Source organism: Heloderma suspectum, chromosome 9 (genome assembly GCF_057233095.1).
Source record: "Heloderma suspectum isolate Gila_16-S chromosome 9, 16-S_ref, whole genome shotgun sequence".
Classification (NCBI taxonomy): Eukaryota; Metazoa; Chordata; class Lepidosauria; order Squamata; family Helodermatidae; genus Heloderma; species Heloderma suspectum.
In genome coordinates, this window is record NC_139466.1 from 39,052,440 (window position 1) to 39,068,519 (window position 16,080).

General features: G+C 49.3%; 1 protein-coding gene across 1 annotated transcript in view; it reads left to right on the forward strand.

Moving 5' to 3' along the window:
• Window positions 1-12,408: 12,408 nt before the first annotated feature.
• AMER1 (APC membrane recruitment protein 1) overlaps window positions 12,409-16,080 on the forward strand; it is a 32,525-nt gene continuing 28,853 nt past the window's right edge. Inside the window, exon 1 of the mRNA XM_084814162.1 lies at window positions 12,409-12,490. The gene's annotated coding sequence lies outside the window, so the exon portion shown is untranslated. The remainder of the gene's footprint in view (window positions 12,491-16,080) is intronic.

A 16,080-nucleotide genomic window follows, 5' to 3' on the forward strand; every position in this document is an offset into this window, starting at 1 on the left:
GCACGGGATGGAACAGGCCTTCGCTTGATACAGCAAAGCATTCAAGCAAAGTCATGCAGCTGTCAGAGTTGGACATGGGCCCACCCTGTCCGAATGATGCCACAGCCACTGGCACCCCCAGGCACAGCCCTTGCTATAGTGTATCCCTATAGCCCACTGAGGGAGGGGACTGTCCACTCCATTCCCCTAAGGGGGGCTGCCCCACAGTAGCGGGGAGGGGTAGTCAGATAGCTCTGCCCCTCAGAGTACTCCCTGCTGGCTTCAAACTGTATTGACTGCAAAGCTATGTCCTGGTTAGGGAAGTCACCTAGTGACTGAAGAGAGCTTCGGCTATTGGGCGGTATAGAAATGAAATGAAATGAAATGAATGAATGAATAAATAAATAAATGTGACTGCAGGCCTCAAACACACAGACACATTTAAATTAATTAAAATTAATGTGTTTTCGGGCACAATCCTATGGCTTCTAGTCAGTGGCTAGACAGCCATAGGATAGGTCGGTTCCTGGGAACTGACCTCCATCCCCTCCTGCGCTGCCTTGTAGGCAGCACAGATTGGCCCCGCGCTTGTAAGAGCAGCGTGGAGCAGCAAAAACAGGGCATTCCTGGGGGCAGGTTGGGGTGGGAAGGGTGAATGTGCCTTTCCGACACTTCCTATGTGTTTTCCGACATCTAAGCCCCCCACTCCCACTTCCCGCGGCTAGACAGCCTACATAGGCTGTCTAGCTGCGAATGCAGGGCAGCTGAAGTGCGGAGGGGATGATCCCCTCCACGCTGGTCCTGCCCTGCATTGGATAGGTGGTTGCCTCTGAGTTTGGAGGCAGCCGCCTCTCCCGACAGGCTTGCGCCCTCCAAGACCAAATAACCCTGAAGTATATGAAGATTCCCCTTCATGTGCATGCCATGTTTCATGTGTCTTGGAGCTATAGCGCAGACAGTCAGATAGACATCCTCCTTTATTATTATATAGATCTGGAGCGCTGAAAATCAATGTTCCAAAAAGCGTAGAGCACTTCCACAGATAGAGGAAGCTCTCCTTTTCAGAATGTTGCCCTCCACATGTAGAGGGTAATGGAAATGCGCAAGGAAGTGGACAGGCTGGCGTACTCCCTTCTCCTTGTGTGTTTAGCCTACGGAGTTAAAGAACACCTGAATAGGGCTAAAGTCTGCATCTCTGTACCCCTCCAATTCAGATTCAGACTGCTTTGGAGGAGCTTTGCTTCCATTTGGTTATCCCCCGAATCTGTCCAAATCAGGCCAATTCAATTCTGGATTCAGAATTCGTCGAAATCCAAAGCACACTGCTAACAGGAAATAATAATACTTAGCTACCTGACAGGGCTGTTATAAGGAATACAAGAAATTAATATTCTAAACTGCTTTGAAAACTCTAAAGGTACTATACAGATGATGTTAAAACGTGCAAACCCACCAGCTTCCCAAACTTGTATTCTTTCTGAACCATTTAAAGCTATCTAGTCTCAGGTAGATACTTAGAAATTGTTTTCAAAAAAAAAAAAAAAGCAGAGGGACTCTTTTTAAATTGTGGAAGTCAATGGCCCATGATACGAAGCATGGCAAAATATTTACCTAGATTGTCAGGAGGGGCACTGTGGTCAGGTTAACCGTATTTCCATGAGGGCCTAAGGGCCAAACTCAACATCCAGTTCGCATCGTGGCCAGGGGAAACAGAAAGTTAACCATTTCTCTGTGCCGCAGCCCTGATACAAGTTGCCCCCACTCTAGAGGTGCTAGTAGCCAAAGAGGGAAAATCTACAGTCCCAATGTGGGCTTGCAACAGAGCATTTGGAGAACACCGTGACCTGCTTTACAAAGGACAGTCCTGTATATGAAGGGCTATCAGAGGACAGTCCTCTGTTTGGACGTCTCCTGTATACGAAGGACTCTCTGGTCCAAGTCCAGTTTAAACAGAAAGAACCTTAAGAAGGGAGAGCAGTAAAGGCCTGTGACTTATGGTGATTATTATCTCATCACCACTCCTCATAAATATTTTTTACAACACCAAGTACTCCAGAATTTCAGTCCCTCTATATTCACTCAACCTCCTCCTTGAGGCAACACCCTAGAGCGAGTATGTACGCGGGGAAGGAATACATCAGATATAACCTCAACCACCACCACTGTTGTGTTTTTCTACCTTTATTGAGCAAACCTTTTTATAAACCTTTATTAGGACACTGCCACCACCTTCCTCCTCATGAGGAGAGAACGTTCAGTTTCTGTGTGTGCGCGTGTGTAGATTCTGAGACTTTGGTTTATTTCTTTCATAGTTACACTGAGCCCTTTTCTGGTAACAAACCACACAGAGTATGGCATGGTTGGAAAGAACAGATCAAACACAACACTGTATTTACAAAGTATAAGATGCTCCAATACAGTCTGAGTTTCGTGAGGTAAGAATTGTTTCAAGTTTGTATTAGTTCCTTGCCTACTCTACCCTTCTAATAATAAAGGTTTCAAATAATAAAAACACCTCCCTCTGCCTCCCAGGGGAATCTAGCCACCCCCAAAGCTAGAGCCCGGTGCCCTAATCCTACCCCCCAGAAAGCCAGTCCCTATCTAAGCTCTAAAGACAACCAAGGGCCTCTTATTCCCTCCCTCTCCCAACTGAAAAAGCAGCAGCCAATCAGGAGCCACCATTTAAAATCTGAACATTCTAACTCCCCCCTCCTCCTACTTAAAAAAAAGGGTAAGGGTGTCCCCAGCCAGTCGTGCCCGACTCCAGGGTGCGGTGCTCATCCCCGTTTCTAAGCCGAAGAGCCAGCGCTGTCCGAAGACGCTTCCGTGGTCACGCGGCCGGCATGACTGAACACCGAGATGCACGGAGCGCTGTTACCTTTCCCGCCGAGGCGGTACCTATTTATCTGCTTGCAATTTCTTGCTTTCGAACTGCTAGGTTGGCAGGAGCTGGGACTGAAGACGGGAGCTCACTCCGTCACGCGGCACTCGGGTCTAAGCCACCGCGGCCCCAAGGTGAACATTAGGAGGTCACTATCCCTAATCTCTGGTGTAGGTTTTTTTTGAGGTGCAAAAAACTTCTCTCCCCTTTTCCCCTCTACTTTTCTTTTCTGCTCTTACATGCCCACTGTTGGGAGCTTGCCTGTAATGAAATTTTGAAGAGAGAGAAGGAAGGGAAGAAAGAGCTCCATGTGAAATACTGGTATTTCACACAGCATCAGATTTTACTGCCCCGAACTGGAACCTTTGGTCTCTGCAGAAGTTTAGTAGCTGCAGTACAGCAAAGGATCCAATCAGCCTCCACAAACTTCTTTCTCCCCCTCCACTTTAATTTCTCCGAAATAGCTGTATGACTCAAATAATCCCAAAGGGAGGGTTAGGACTATGTGGCGTCATGATCGAGAAACTGCTGGGGCTTTTAAATAGGTTCTAGTTTTAAGAAAGCTAGAAAAAGCCCTCAGCCACCTCACCTCATAAAGTTCATTTAAGTACGTGCAATCCTCCACAGCCTCCTAAATTCCTCTGAAGTGCTATTTCTCTGAAAGGAGCCACTTGGTTTAGGGAATTCTCTCTCTCCCCCCACCCCTGCACACATTTCCAATCATCTTTCTTTTCTTCTTCTCTCCCCTCCCCTCCCCTCCCCCCTCCTGTTCTTTCTTTCTTTCTTTCTTTCTCTCTCGTCTTTATTCCACCCAGAGCAAATCTTGGGGAATTCTTAAAGAGAATTCTCTTCAGTGGGCAAGAGAAGTTCTGAACTGTATTTGACATACAAACAGACAAGAGGGTTGGTTTTTCTCCTTCTCACTCAAGCCTTTGAGAAAACTGGGTTCACATGGTTGCAGAGAAACAAAACTGGGCCTGTTTTGTTTGTCAGTTGCCATTATCCAGCAATAGGAAGGGCTGTAGCTCAGTGGGAGAGCACATGCTTGGCATGCAGGTTCAATCCCCAGCATCTCCAGGTAGGGCTAGGAAAGAACCCTGCCTGAAACCCTGGAGAGCCGCTGCTGCCAGTCAGTGTCAACAGTACTGGGCTAGATGGACCCAGGGTCCGACTCAGTACAAGGCAGCTTCCTGTGTTCCTCTGAACAGAAAGCTTTAAAAAAAACAGGAGCTTTTGGTTTGTTTTTTAAGTGGAGGGGAGATAAATATTGCTAATTTATGCAATGCTATGTATGCCTGGGACCGCGGTGGCTTAGTGGTTAAGACGCTGAACTGCAGACTGGAAGGTCAGCAGGTCAGCAGTTCGAGACCCCAGTGCCACGTGACGGAGTGAGCTCCCGTCTTCAGTCCCAGCTTCTGCCAACCTAGCAGTTCGAAAGCAAGAAATTGCAAGTAGATAAATAGGCACCGCCTCGGAGGGAAAGGTAACAGCGTTCCGTGCACCTTGGTGTTCAGTCATGCTGGCCACATGACCACGGAAGCGTCTTCGGACAGCGCTGGCTCTTCGGCTTAGAAACGGGGATGAGCACCGCACCCTAGAGTCGGACACGACTGGTTGGGGACACCTTTACCTTTTTTTTATGTATGCCTACTCAGAAGTCCCATTATGTTTAATGAGGTTTACCCTCAGGAAAGTGTGCATAGGATTCCAGCACAAGTTACTTTGGCAGGGAGGTTTGCACCATGATGTTCTGCATGTTTACTCAGAAAGAAGTCCTGAGTTGTGAGCGTGGTACTGCAGGCTTCATACAGTGCCTACCCAATTCTGTCTAATGAATTGACTACCCTTTCAGCTCAGTCCTATGCATGTTTTGTCATTTGTGGGTTTGGGTTGTTGTTGTTTTTTGCATGAACTCTAGCTTCAGTAGTGAAGGAAAGGCACTTGGTGCATGCTCAGAGTTTCTCCATAACTGAGCCCTAGTTTTGAAAACAGACTCATTGGCTGAATCCTGGTGAAGTCTTGGCACAAATGAAGTTATGGGGAGGAAGACACAATGAGAGCTTGTGCATAGAGAGGAGTTGCACAAAATGAGACATCTGCTTTTATGAAAAGTTTCTGGAGGATGGTAGCATGAGGAGGGATGGTTGCATGGAAGGGAATAGAATTGGTAGGGGGACAATGTAAGTGCTCAGTGGTGAAATAAGAACATTCTGCACAAGCTCAGAGGCAATCTCTATTTAAGAACATAAGAAGAGCCGTGCTGCATCAGATCAAGCTCCATCTAGTCCAGCATTCTGTTCACACAGTGGCCAACCAGATGCCCATTGGAAACCCACAAGCAGGACATGAGTGCAATAGCACCTTCCCACCCATATTCCCCATATTCCCATATGCTGCTAACATTGGTGAAATGTAAATAAATTCTAGTCATTCTAAATTAGAGCGCATGTATATCCTTCAGAAACTTTGAAGGTTTCTTGCCAGGGGGACACCTCTAATGATCTGTGCATTTTCCTACAAATTTACCCAAAAACTATTGGGGAAGGGGTGAATGGAAGGGAAAGCAAACCACTCCCTCCCCCAAACAGGAGAACTCCCCTTCCACATGAACTGCTGCACCTATCCTTCTGAAACTTTGCTGGTTTCTTACTTAGGGACACCTGTAGGCTGTCTGTAACTTTCAGAACAATGGTCCACAAGGAACACCGGGAGATAAGTATGTCCGGTTTTGGAGACCTCAAAATGTCAAGGCCACCCTTGCACAAAGACCCTTGTGGCTATAATTCTGAAATTTGGCAGACATGATCTCCTCTGATGGGGCAATGAATCCTGAAATTTTTATCCAATTCTTCCAAGGGATTAAAAGGTTATTGGCAGTTCCCTTTAAAAGAAAATCAAAATATAAACCCTGCACCTATTTTTCTGATATTGGGCAGGTGTAATCCCCTTCTAGGGGGCTACTATGCCTGAAATTATCCTGTTCTGACCAAGAGAAAAAAGTTACAGGTGTTTTTTTTTCTAATGGTAGTCAACAGGAAGCATAATGACTCATTTTTCTAAACCTTGACTCAGGTTTGGTACTGAGCTGAAGTGGTCCAGCTACAAATTGGCCCGAGCAGAAATGGGATGTTTTCCAAAATGCTGAATCAGGGTCTGAGTTGAGTTGAAGTGAGGTGAGGGGTCAGTGCACACTTCTTATGTATGTATGTATGTATGTATGTAATCTATACACACATGCAAGCACACTGCATGCATGCACCACACACACGCACACACAAACACACACACATAAATATATGACATGTGCTTAGACTCGTGTGTGTCTGTGTGTGCGTGTATGTGTATATATGTGTGTATATACATATATATATACACACACACACACATATACAGTATATATGCAAATTTGGGTTATGGACCTGTGCCCCGGATCTTTTAAGACCTTAGTAATGCCCCTGTTACCTATTGACTGTGAGAGCTCTGCCTTGCTTCAGCAGATTGGAAAGGTCCAGGCCCCTGGTCCTCCTTTCCCTAAGCACTGGTTCAGCTGCTGAGGCTTAGGAATTTTGCAACTGTTGGGAAATTTGGATTGGTCAATGGTTAGGCTGTGTATGTCAGAATGCTACGTATGTCCGAGAGTGGTACACGAGTGGTGTGTCTATATTTATTATGAGCACGGTGTGTAAGTAAACGGGCATGCATCAGGGAAAGTGAAGAAGAGGTTGTACCTTCACAATCCACCTGTATTAGCTTGCTCGGGAGAGAAGATTTCGCCTTATTCTTTTACTAGCACATGGACTCGGCTTTGCACAGCCCTTAGTTTGATCCAGCGAAACCTTCGAGTACACTTATGCAGCAGCCAAAGTTGGACATATCATGCCTGCCCTGGCCCCTAGGCACAGCCCCTGCCACGGTGACCCCTGTAGCCCTTTGAGGCAGGGGTCTGCCCACTTCATTCCCTGGGGGGGGGTGCCCAGCAGAATTGGGGAGAGGGCAGCTGTATCACTCTTGCCCCCATCCTACTTCCTCCTGTCTCCAAACTGTATGAACTGCAACACTATCTCCTGGTTAAGAAAGTCTGCTGTGTCATGACTGAATATGGTGCTGCAGGCTTCAGCCTCACAGACACATGCCAAGTAATTACAATTAATGCGTTTTGAAGGCTGTCGTGAGCTTCCCTCTCTGTCAGCCTGAACTCCCTCTTTCTCCATCTTCCTTCTCTCCCCCTCCCACCACATCAACCGCTAACATTCTTCGTCTGTAACCTGGGCAACTTGATCCCTTCCCCCATCCCCTGTTGTATGGGATTTTGCCCTTGCAAATTTGTAGGTTAAGTATCTGAGGACGGTTGAAATTTTCACTATGCCTAAAACCATCCCAGATAGAGGTAGAACTCCTACGTTTCATAACAATTAGATATAGAGTTTTTGAGTCCATTGAAGACATATAAACACTTCCTTTTATATATACATATAGAATATATCGAAGAGAATAGAAGATTACATTTATACCCTGCATTTCCTCCAAAGAACCTACATGGTCTCCCCCTCCCTCCCCATCTTTATCCCCACAACAACCCTGTGAGGGAGATTAGGCTGAGAGGTAGCAAATGGGTGCGGCTGAAATCCCTGTTCAACCCAGTCCAAGACGTTACTCACAAGCAAGTCCACCTGGGTTCAGTGGGGCTTTCTCCCTAATACATATCCATTCACAAGGCACAGTGGAGCGATACCTTTTATTAGGACCAACTACATTTGTCACAAAATTCTAGCAAACTTTCGAGTTCTCCAGAATTCTTCCTCATGTTCGATGTTAAGCAAAACAAGGGAGAAGAGACAAAGTGGGATATGGGGGGCGGGGGGGGGGGAGACAGCAGGAGTCCTAAATTCTGCAGTTTGTCACAGTCTTACATGGGGTGCACCAGCAGGTGTTACACATTTGGGAGCAAGCCCCCATGAATACTCCCAGCCACACTTAGGTGGCAATCCTATGCATGTTTAAACAGAAAAAAGTCTCACAACTCCCAGCATTCCCCAGCCAGCAGCTGGGGAATGCTGGGAGTCATAGGACATTTTCTGTCAAAACATGCCTAGGACGGCACTCTTAGGGTCATGCTGCTAGACAGACCTTACACAGGTCTACTCAGGTAAGCCCCACTGAGTTCGAGGGGGTGCACTCTGGGGAAAGTGTGGACAAGACTGTAGCCTAACAGTGGTGCAATCCTAGCCACGCTTCCTCAGAAGCAAGTCCCCCTGGGTTCATTGGGGCTTTCTCCCTAATACATATCCATTCACAAGGCACAGTGGAGCGATACCTTTTATTAGGACCAACTACATTTGTTACCCCTTCATGGATCACTGCCTTGTTGTGGCGAAGGGGCTTGCGTAACTCAGTGAAGCCATAAGCTATGCTGTGCAGGGCCACCCAAGACGGACAGGTCATGGCGGAGAGTTCTGACAAAATGTCCACTGGAGAAGGAAATGGCAACCCACTCCACTATTCTTGCCAAGAAAACCCCATGGAACGTATCACAAGGCTAAAAGATATGACGCCGGAAGATGAGCCCCTCAGGTCGGAAGGTGTCCAATATACTACTGGGGAAGAGCAGAGGGAATTTCCAAGTAGCGCCAGAAAGAGTGAAGCGGCTGGGCCAAAGCCGAAAGGACACTCAGCTGTGGATGTGTCTGGTGGTGAAAAGAAAATCCGATGCTGTAAAGAACAATATTGTTTAGGAACCTGGAATGTCAGATCAATGAATCAAGGTAAGCTGGAGGTGGTCAAACATGAGACGGCAAGGTTGAACATCGACATCTTGGGAATCAGCGAATTAAAATGGACAAGCATGGGCGAATTTAATGCAGGTGACCATTATATCTACTACTGTGGGCAAGAATCCCTGAGAAGAAATGGAGTAGCACTCATAGTCAACAAAAGGGTGGGAAAAGCAGTACTGGGGTACAATCTCAAAAACGACAGAATGATCTCAGTACGAATCCAAGGCAAACCATGCAACATCATAGTAATTCAAGTCTATGCCCCAACCACTGAGGCCGAAGAAGCTGAGATTGATTGGTTCTATGAAGACCTACAACACCTTCTAGAACTAACACCAAAAAAAGATGTCCTCTTCATCATAGGGGATTGGAATGCTAAAGTAGGAAGTCAAGAAATCACCGGGATAACAGGCAGGCATGGCCTTGGTGTACAAAACGAAGCAGGACAAAGGCTCATAGAGTTTTGCCAAGAGAACACGCTGATCATAGCAAACACTCTTTTCCAACAGCACAAGAGGCGACTCTACACATGGACGTCACCAGATGGTCAATATCGAAATCAGATTGATTATGTCCTTTGCAGCCAAAGATGGAGAAGCTCCATACAGTCAGTAAAAACAAGACCTGGAGCTGACTGTGGCTCAGATCATGAGCTGCTTCTTGCAAAATTCCAGCTTAAATTTAGGAATGTCGGAGAATTTCTCCACGAATCTCGGGGAGGCCGAATGCCAACGCATTCGGCCCCCCGAAATTGGGGGTGAAATTCTCTGCCCCCCCACCCCCCCAGCCAGGATGGGACTTACCTCCCTCGAATGTCCCTCTCGGCGCCACCATTTGCGTATGCGTTTTTTTTTTTCCAAAGTCACCCGTGATAGGCTACGTAACGATTTACGTAGCCTATCACGGCTGACTTTGGAAATCTAGCCGTGATAGGCTACGTAAATCGTTATGTAGCCTATCACGGGTGTGGTTTTTTTTTTTACATTTTCTTTTTTATTTTGCGGCCGGGGGGACGGGGCGCTTCTCCCCGGCCTGAATTTCGTCCGGGCAAGGCGGGGCGCCTCCCCCCCGGCCTGAATTTCGGCCAGGCGAGGCGGGGCGCCTCCCCCCCGGCCTGAACTTCGGGGGGAGAACCAAAGCGCCTCCCCCCCACCGCGAAACAAGCTGCAGGACCAGGTAAGGGACTTTCGTCCATCCCTACTTAAATTGAAGAACGTAGGGAAAACCACTAAACCATTCAGGTATGACCACAATCATATCCCTTATGAATATATAGTGGAGGTGAGGAATAGATTTCAGGGATTAGACCTGATAGACAGAATGCCTGAGGAACTATGGACGGAGGTCTGTAACTTTGTTCAGGAGGCAGCAACTCAATCCATCCCAAAGAAAAAGAAATGCAAGAAAGCAAAGTGGCTGTCTGAGGAGGCTTTACAAGTAGCTGAGGAAAGAAGGGAAGCGAAAAGCAAGGGAGAAAGGGGAAGATATATCCAACTGAATGCAGAGTTCCAGAGAATAGCAAGGAGAGACAAGAAGGCCCTCTGAAATGAACAATGCAAAGAAATCGAGGAAAACAATAGAATGGGAAAGACTAGAGGTCTTTTCAAGAAAATCGGAGATCTCAAGGAAACATTTTGTGCTAAGACGGGCGTGATAAAGGACAAAGGCGGCAGGGACCTAACAGAAGCAGATGAGATTAAGAAGAGGTGGAAAGAATACACAGAAGAACTATGCAGGAAAGATCTGAATGTCCCTGATAGCCATGATAGTGCGGTCACTGAACTTGAGCCGGACATCCTAGAGAGTGAAGTCAAGTGGGCCTTAGGAAGCATTCCTAACAACAAAGCTAGCGGAGATGACAGTATTCCAGCTGAGCTATTTAAGATCCTAAAAGATGATGCTGTTGAAGTGCAGCACTCAGTATGCCAACCAATTTGGAACACTCAACAGTGGCCACAAGACTGGAAAAGGTCAGTTTACATTCCAGTTCCAAAGAAGGGCAGTGCCAAAGAGTGTTCAAACAACCGTACAATTGCGCTCATTTCACATGCCAGCAAGGTGATGCTCAAAATCCTACAAGCTAGGCTTCAGCAGTATGTGAACCGAGAACTACCGGAAGTACAAGCTGGGTTTCGAAGAGGCAGAGGAACTAGAGATCAAATTGCCAACATTTGCTGGATCATGGAGAAAGCAAGAGAATTCCAGAAAAACGTCTATTTCTGCTTCATTAACTACGCTAAAGCCTTTGATGGTGTGGATCACAACAAACTGTGGCAATTTCTTAAAGAGATGGGAGTACCAGACCACCTTACCTGTCTCCTGAGAAACCTGTACAAGGGTCAAGAAGCAACAGTAAGAACCAGAGATGGAACAACCGATCGGTTCAAAACTGGGAAAGGAGTATGACAAGGCTGCATATTGTCACCCTGCTTATTTAATTTATATGCAGAGTACATCATGAGAAACGCCGGGTTGGATGAATCACAGGTCGGAATTAAGATTGCCGGGAGAATTATCAACAACCTCAGATACGCAGACGATACCACCCTAATGGCAGAAAGCGAAGAGGATCTAGAGAGCCTCTTGTTGAGGGTGAAAGTGGAGAGTGCAAAAGCTGGTCTGAAACTCAACATTAAAAAAATGAAGATCATGGCATCTGGCCCTATCACTTCCTGGCATATGGAAGGGGAAGAAATGGAAGCAGTGACAGATTTTACTTTCTTGGGCTCCAAGATCACCGCAGACGGTGACTGTAGCCATGAAATTAAAACACGCTTGCTCCTTGGGAGGAAAGCTATGGCAAACCTACACAGCATAGTAAGAAGCAGAGACATCACCTTGCTGACAAAGGTCCGTCTAATCAAAGCTATGGTTTTCCCAGTAGTAATGTATGGCTGTGAGAGCTGGACTATAAGGAAGGCTGAGCGCGGAAGAATTGATGCTTTCGAACTGTGGTGCTGGAGAAGACTCTTACGAGTCCCCTGGACTGCAAGGAGGTCAAATCAGTCCATCCTAAAGGAAATCAACCCTGAGTGCTCATTGGAAGGACAGATACTGAAGCTGAAGCTCCAATATTTTGGCCACGTAATGCGAAGAGAAAACTCCCCGGAAAAGACCCTGATGCTGGGAAAGACTGAAGGCAAAAGGAGAAGGGGACGGCAGAGGATGAGATGGCTAGATAGCATCACGGATGCAATGAATATGAACCTGAGCACGCTCCGGGAGAGAGCGCGGGGCAGGAAGGCCTGGCGTGCTATGGTCCGTGGGGTCACGAAGAGTTCGAGACGACTTAACGACTGAACAACACGTGTAACAAAATTCTAGCAAACTTTGGAGTTCTCCAGAATTCTTCATGTTCGATGTTTAGCAAAAGAAGGGAGAGGAGGCAAAGTGGGACAGGAGGGGTGGGGTGGGGGGAGCAGCAGCTGGGGAACGCTGGGAGTCACAGCCCTTTTCTCCGTCCACACGCGCCTAGGCCGGCGGCCGTCGGGCCGCGCTGCTGGGCAGACCTTGGGCGGGCGTGCTGCGTACGCCCCGCGGAGCGCGAGGGGGCGCCCTCCTGGGGAGGCGCGGGCGAGAGCGCCGCCGAGCGGCGGCGCAGCCCCAGCCAGGCTTCCGCGCACCAAGCCCCGCGGAGTTCGGCGCGGCTCGCCCCCAGCAAGCGCGCGCGGCCCCGCGGGGAGCTGGAGGCGGGAGGCGCGGGCGGCCCCGCCCCGGCCCGCGCTCATTGGCCCGGCCGGCCGCCGCGCCGCCCGGAGCCCCCGCGCCAGGCCCGCTGCTCGGCGGAGCGAGAGCCGCGGCGGGCCGCCGCGCCCCTGCAGACGCCCGGCGCCGGGAGCGCACGCGGAGGCGGCGGGTGAGTGCGCCGCGGGCCGGGGGCCTGCTCGGCCGCGGCGGGGGCGGCCCGCGTGCCCGTGTCGCGGCCGGGCGCGCGCTCGCGTCCCCGCCTTCCGCGTGCGCGCCGGCCCCGCGCCGCCAGGAGCGGGGGCGCCCCCGAGGCGCCCCTTCCCGCTGCCCCCGCGCCGGGGGCTTGAGGGAGCGGCGCCGCACCCGCCCGGCTCGCCTGGCAGGGTCGGAGGCGTGCGTCGGTTCCCTCGCCTTGGCGGCCGGCGGGCGAGCCTCGGCAGGCCGGGCGCCTGGCAGCCTGCTGGCGCGCCGCGGGGACCGGGGCTTCTCCCCCCGCCCCGCGAGCGCGACACCCGGGCGCGCCCTTGTCGGGCTTCCTTTGGAAGGGGCCCGGGCGCCCGGGGGGCCTCCGCGCCGATCCCGGGCGCCTCGCGCGTGAAGGCCGGCGGGGCAGAGGCAGGCGGAGCAGCGAGCGCGGGCTGGCCGCTTCAGAGGCGCGCCTCGGGGCGGCGGGGGGCACCGCTCAGCGGTGGAGCGCAGACTTTGCCCGCGGAAGGCCCCAGGTTCGATTTTCCCTTTAGAAAGCGTGTGTGTGTGTGTGGGGGGGGGTCATGCGACGGCACTGCCCCGTACAGGAGTTCCGCTGTCTGCCTGAGTGGGCGCTGTTGGGGTAGGTGGCCGTCAAGCCGGCAGGTGCAAGGGGCAGGACCTCCTCAGTGGTGGCCCCGCACCATTGAAACTTCCTTCTCCCAGACGTAGGGACGGCCTCATTGCTGCTGGCTTTAAAAATGTCATTCCGAAGACGCGTGTATTCCAGGCTGTGTTGGATGGGATCGTGTTGGCTCGGAAGAAAAACTTCAGCTGCTGCTGTTCGTTTACATTACTACCGTTATTGGTTTAAAATTGAAATTGTAATGGTCTTTTCCCAGTGTTTTCTCAGAGTCTTGTAAGCTGCCCTGGAAGACGGGTTTGCAGTTGTTTGAATAAATAGGTGGACGCGGATTAAGGCAGGTTCGTAGGTTCAGTAGATGAGACAATGATCTAATTAGGGTCTGCGGAGCATGTGCACCTGCTGCAGGTACAAGATCCCAAGTTCCTTGGCATCTCCAGTTTAAAAGGGCCAGGTAACAGGTAGTGGGAAGAACCATAGACAGAGCTGCTGTCAATCTTAGTAAACAATATTGGGCTGGACGCAGCTTCGTAGGTTTATGCGTCATCCTTTTTTGCAATCGTATTTTGCTCTCTGTGGAGAAAGAAAAGGGTGCATTAAGAGATGGCCTGCAGCTTCTCCAGCCTGCATCTCTCTGGCTTGCTGGATTTGTGCCTAGTTGACACCTCAGTCCTAAGCCCAGTTCTGTGGAAGAGGCCTGTTTGCCCATTACTCGCCCCACCTTCCCCCCCATACATCTAAAGTTGTAGTGTGACAGCTTATGCCTTGATGGCTTTTTAGCAGATAAGTTGGAATAGAAATGCAAACAATAAACAAATAATAAATGATGCTGTAATTAATAGCTTTGTAGTGTTAAGACGCTGAACTGCAGACCGGAAGGTCGGCAGGACAGCAGTTCGAGACCCAAGTGCCGTGTGACAGAGTGAGCTCCCATCTTCAGTCCCAGTTTCTGCCAACCTAGCAGTTCGCGACCCGAGTGCCGTGTGACAGAGTGAGCTCCCGTCTTCAGTCCCAGCTTCTGCCAACCTAGCAGTTCGAGACCCGAGTGCCGTGTGACAGAGTGAGCTCCCGTCTTCAGTCCCAGCTTCTGCCAACCTAGCAGTTCGAAAGCAAGAAATTGCAAGTAGATAAATAGGTACCGCTTTGGCAGGAAAGGTAACAGCGTTCCGTGCACCTCGGTGTTCAGTCATGCCGGCCACATGACCACAGAAGCGTCTTTGGACAGCGCTGGCTCTTTGGCTTAGAAATGGAGATTAGCACTAGAGTCGGACACGACTGGTTGGGGTCACCTTTACTTTTTTTTAGGGATGAGACAAGCGCCTGTCTGGAAATGCATGTGTTCCATACAAGTACATTCATCAGGATTGGCTGGAGGTTTCCAAACCTGAGTTAGTTGCCCTGTAATGTGTAGAATGGCCTTTCCAAGCCTTGTTGATTTCAGTGGGATTTGTTTCCTTGTATTGCAGCTAGGGTTGGGCTCAGAGCTTTCCACATTATTTGTGGTTTCTCTTGATCGTTAACCCCCCCCCCACACACACACACACACAAAACAATGGAGTCTTTTGGCACCTTTCAAGATTGACAAATTTATTATGGCATAAGCTGTCAGATTCAGATTAATGAACAGTTATCCTCACTTGGCTGGTATCATGGATCCTGAGAGAAAATATGTGAACACTGGGGTCAAATAGTAACAAAATGCAAAAGGTATGGTCTCTGACCATTAAATTAAAGCTTTAATATATGGAAAGCAAGGCTAGGGACAATGCACAACAGTAGTAACTGGTAACTGATCACTGGCTCTTCCTTGCACATATGCCAGTAGCCAGAAATTTTGCGGTACATCAGGAACATGTAGGATCAGTGCAGAACAGAACCTGAACACAGGTAGCCTAATATTTGAAGGTTACTGACAACTCAATCCCGTGCATCTTTGCTCAGAAGAAAGCCCTACTCTTTTCAGTGAGTTAAGTGTGCATAAGATGGCAGCCTTAGAGCGCAATCCTATGCATGTTTAGACAGAGAAAAGGCCTACAACTCCCAGCATTCCCCAGCCAGCAAGGGAGTTGTAGGCCTTTTCTCTGTCTAAACAAGTATAGGATTGCGCCCTTAATTGTACCAAATATGATATTTGTGAAATTTACAAGTAAGTGTCCAGTGCTTGTCCGTTATCCTGGTGCAACCTTCCCCAACTTATTGTCCTCCAGATGTGCTGGACTACAACTCCCATCATCTCCAGCCAGCATGTCCGCTGGCTGTGAATGATGAGAGTGGTTGTCCAGCAGATCTGCTGGGCACCAGGTTGGGGGAGGCTGCTGTAGAACATAGGAAGCAGAGTTGGAATTAGTCCATCAACCATGGTGTTGTCGACTTTGATGGGCAGCAGCTGCCCAAGGTGCAGCTGACAGAGTTCTTTTGTTTTTCCTCTCGGCCTTATTACATAAGGTGCTTTGAACTGGGCATGCAGAGGATTGAACTGGAGACTTACTGGGTGCAAAGCAAGTTCTACTGAGCTACAGCCCCTCCCCAATGCACATGGAGCTGCTTTCTCCTGAGTTGAGTGTTGGTCCATCTTCGAGTGTGTCCTCTAGCAGTGGCTTGCCGGGGACTCAAGCAGAGAAGGGTCTTTCCCATCACCTCCTACCTGATCCTCCTACCTGGAGATGGCAGGGATTCAGCCTCGGACCTTTGAACATGCAAGACATCTGCTCCATCAAAGAGCTCTGGCTGTCCCTACATATTTATTGACTACAGTCAAGCGTGATGTTGTACAGCGGGTGACTTAACTAACCCTTTAAATTGCATCATGAGCCTTATGCACACATTACTTGCGTGTAGGGCACTTGTATTTATTATTACTATTAATACCACCGCATTTATATCCTGACTTTTTTCTTCTTGCAAGGAACCCAAGGTGGCTTACGTTGTCC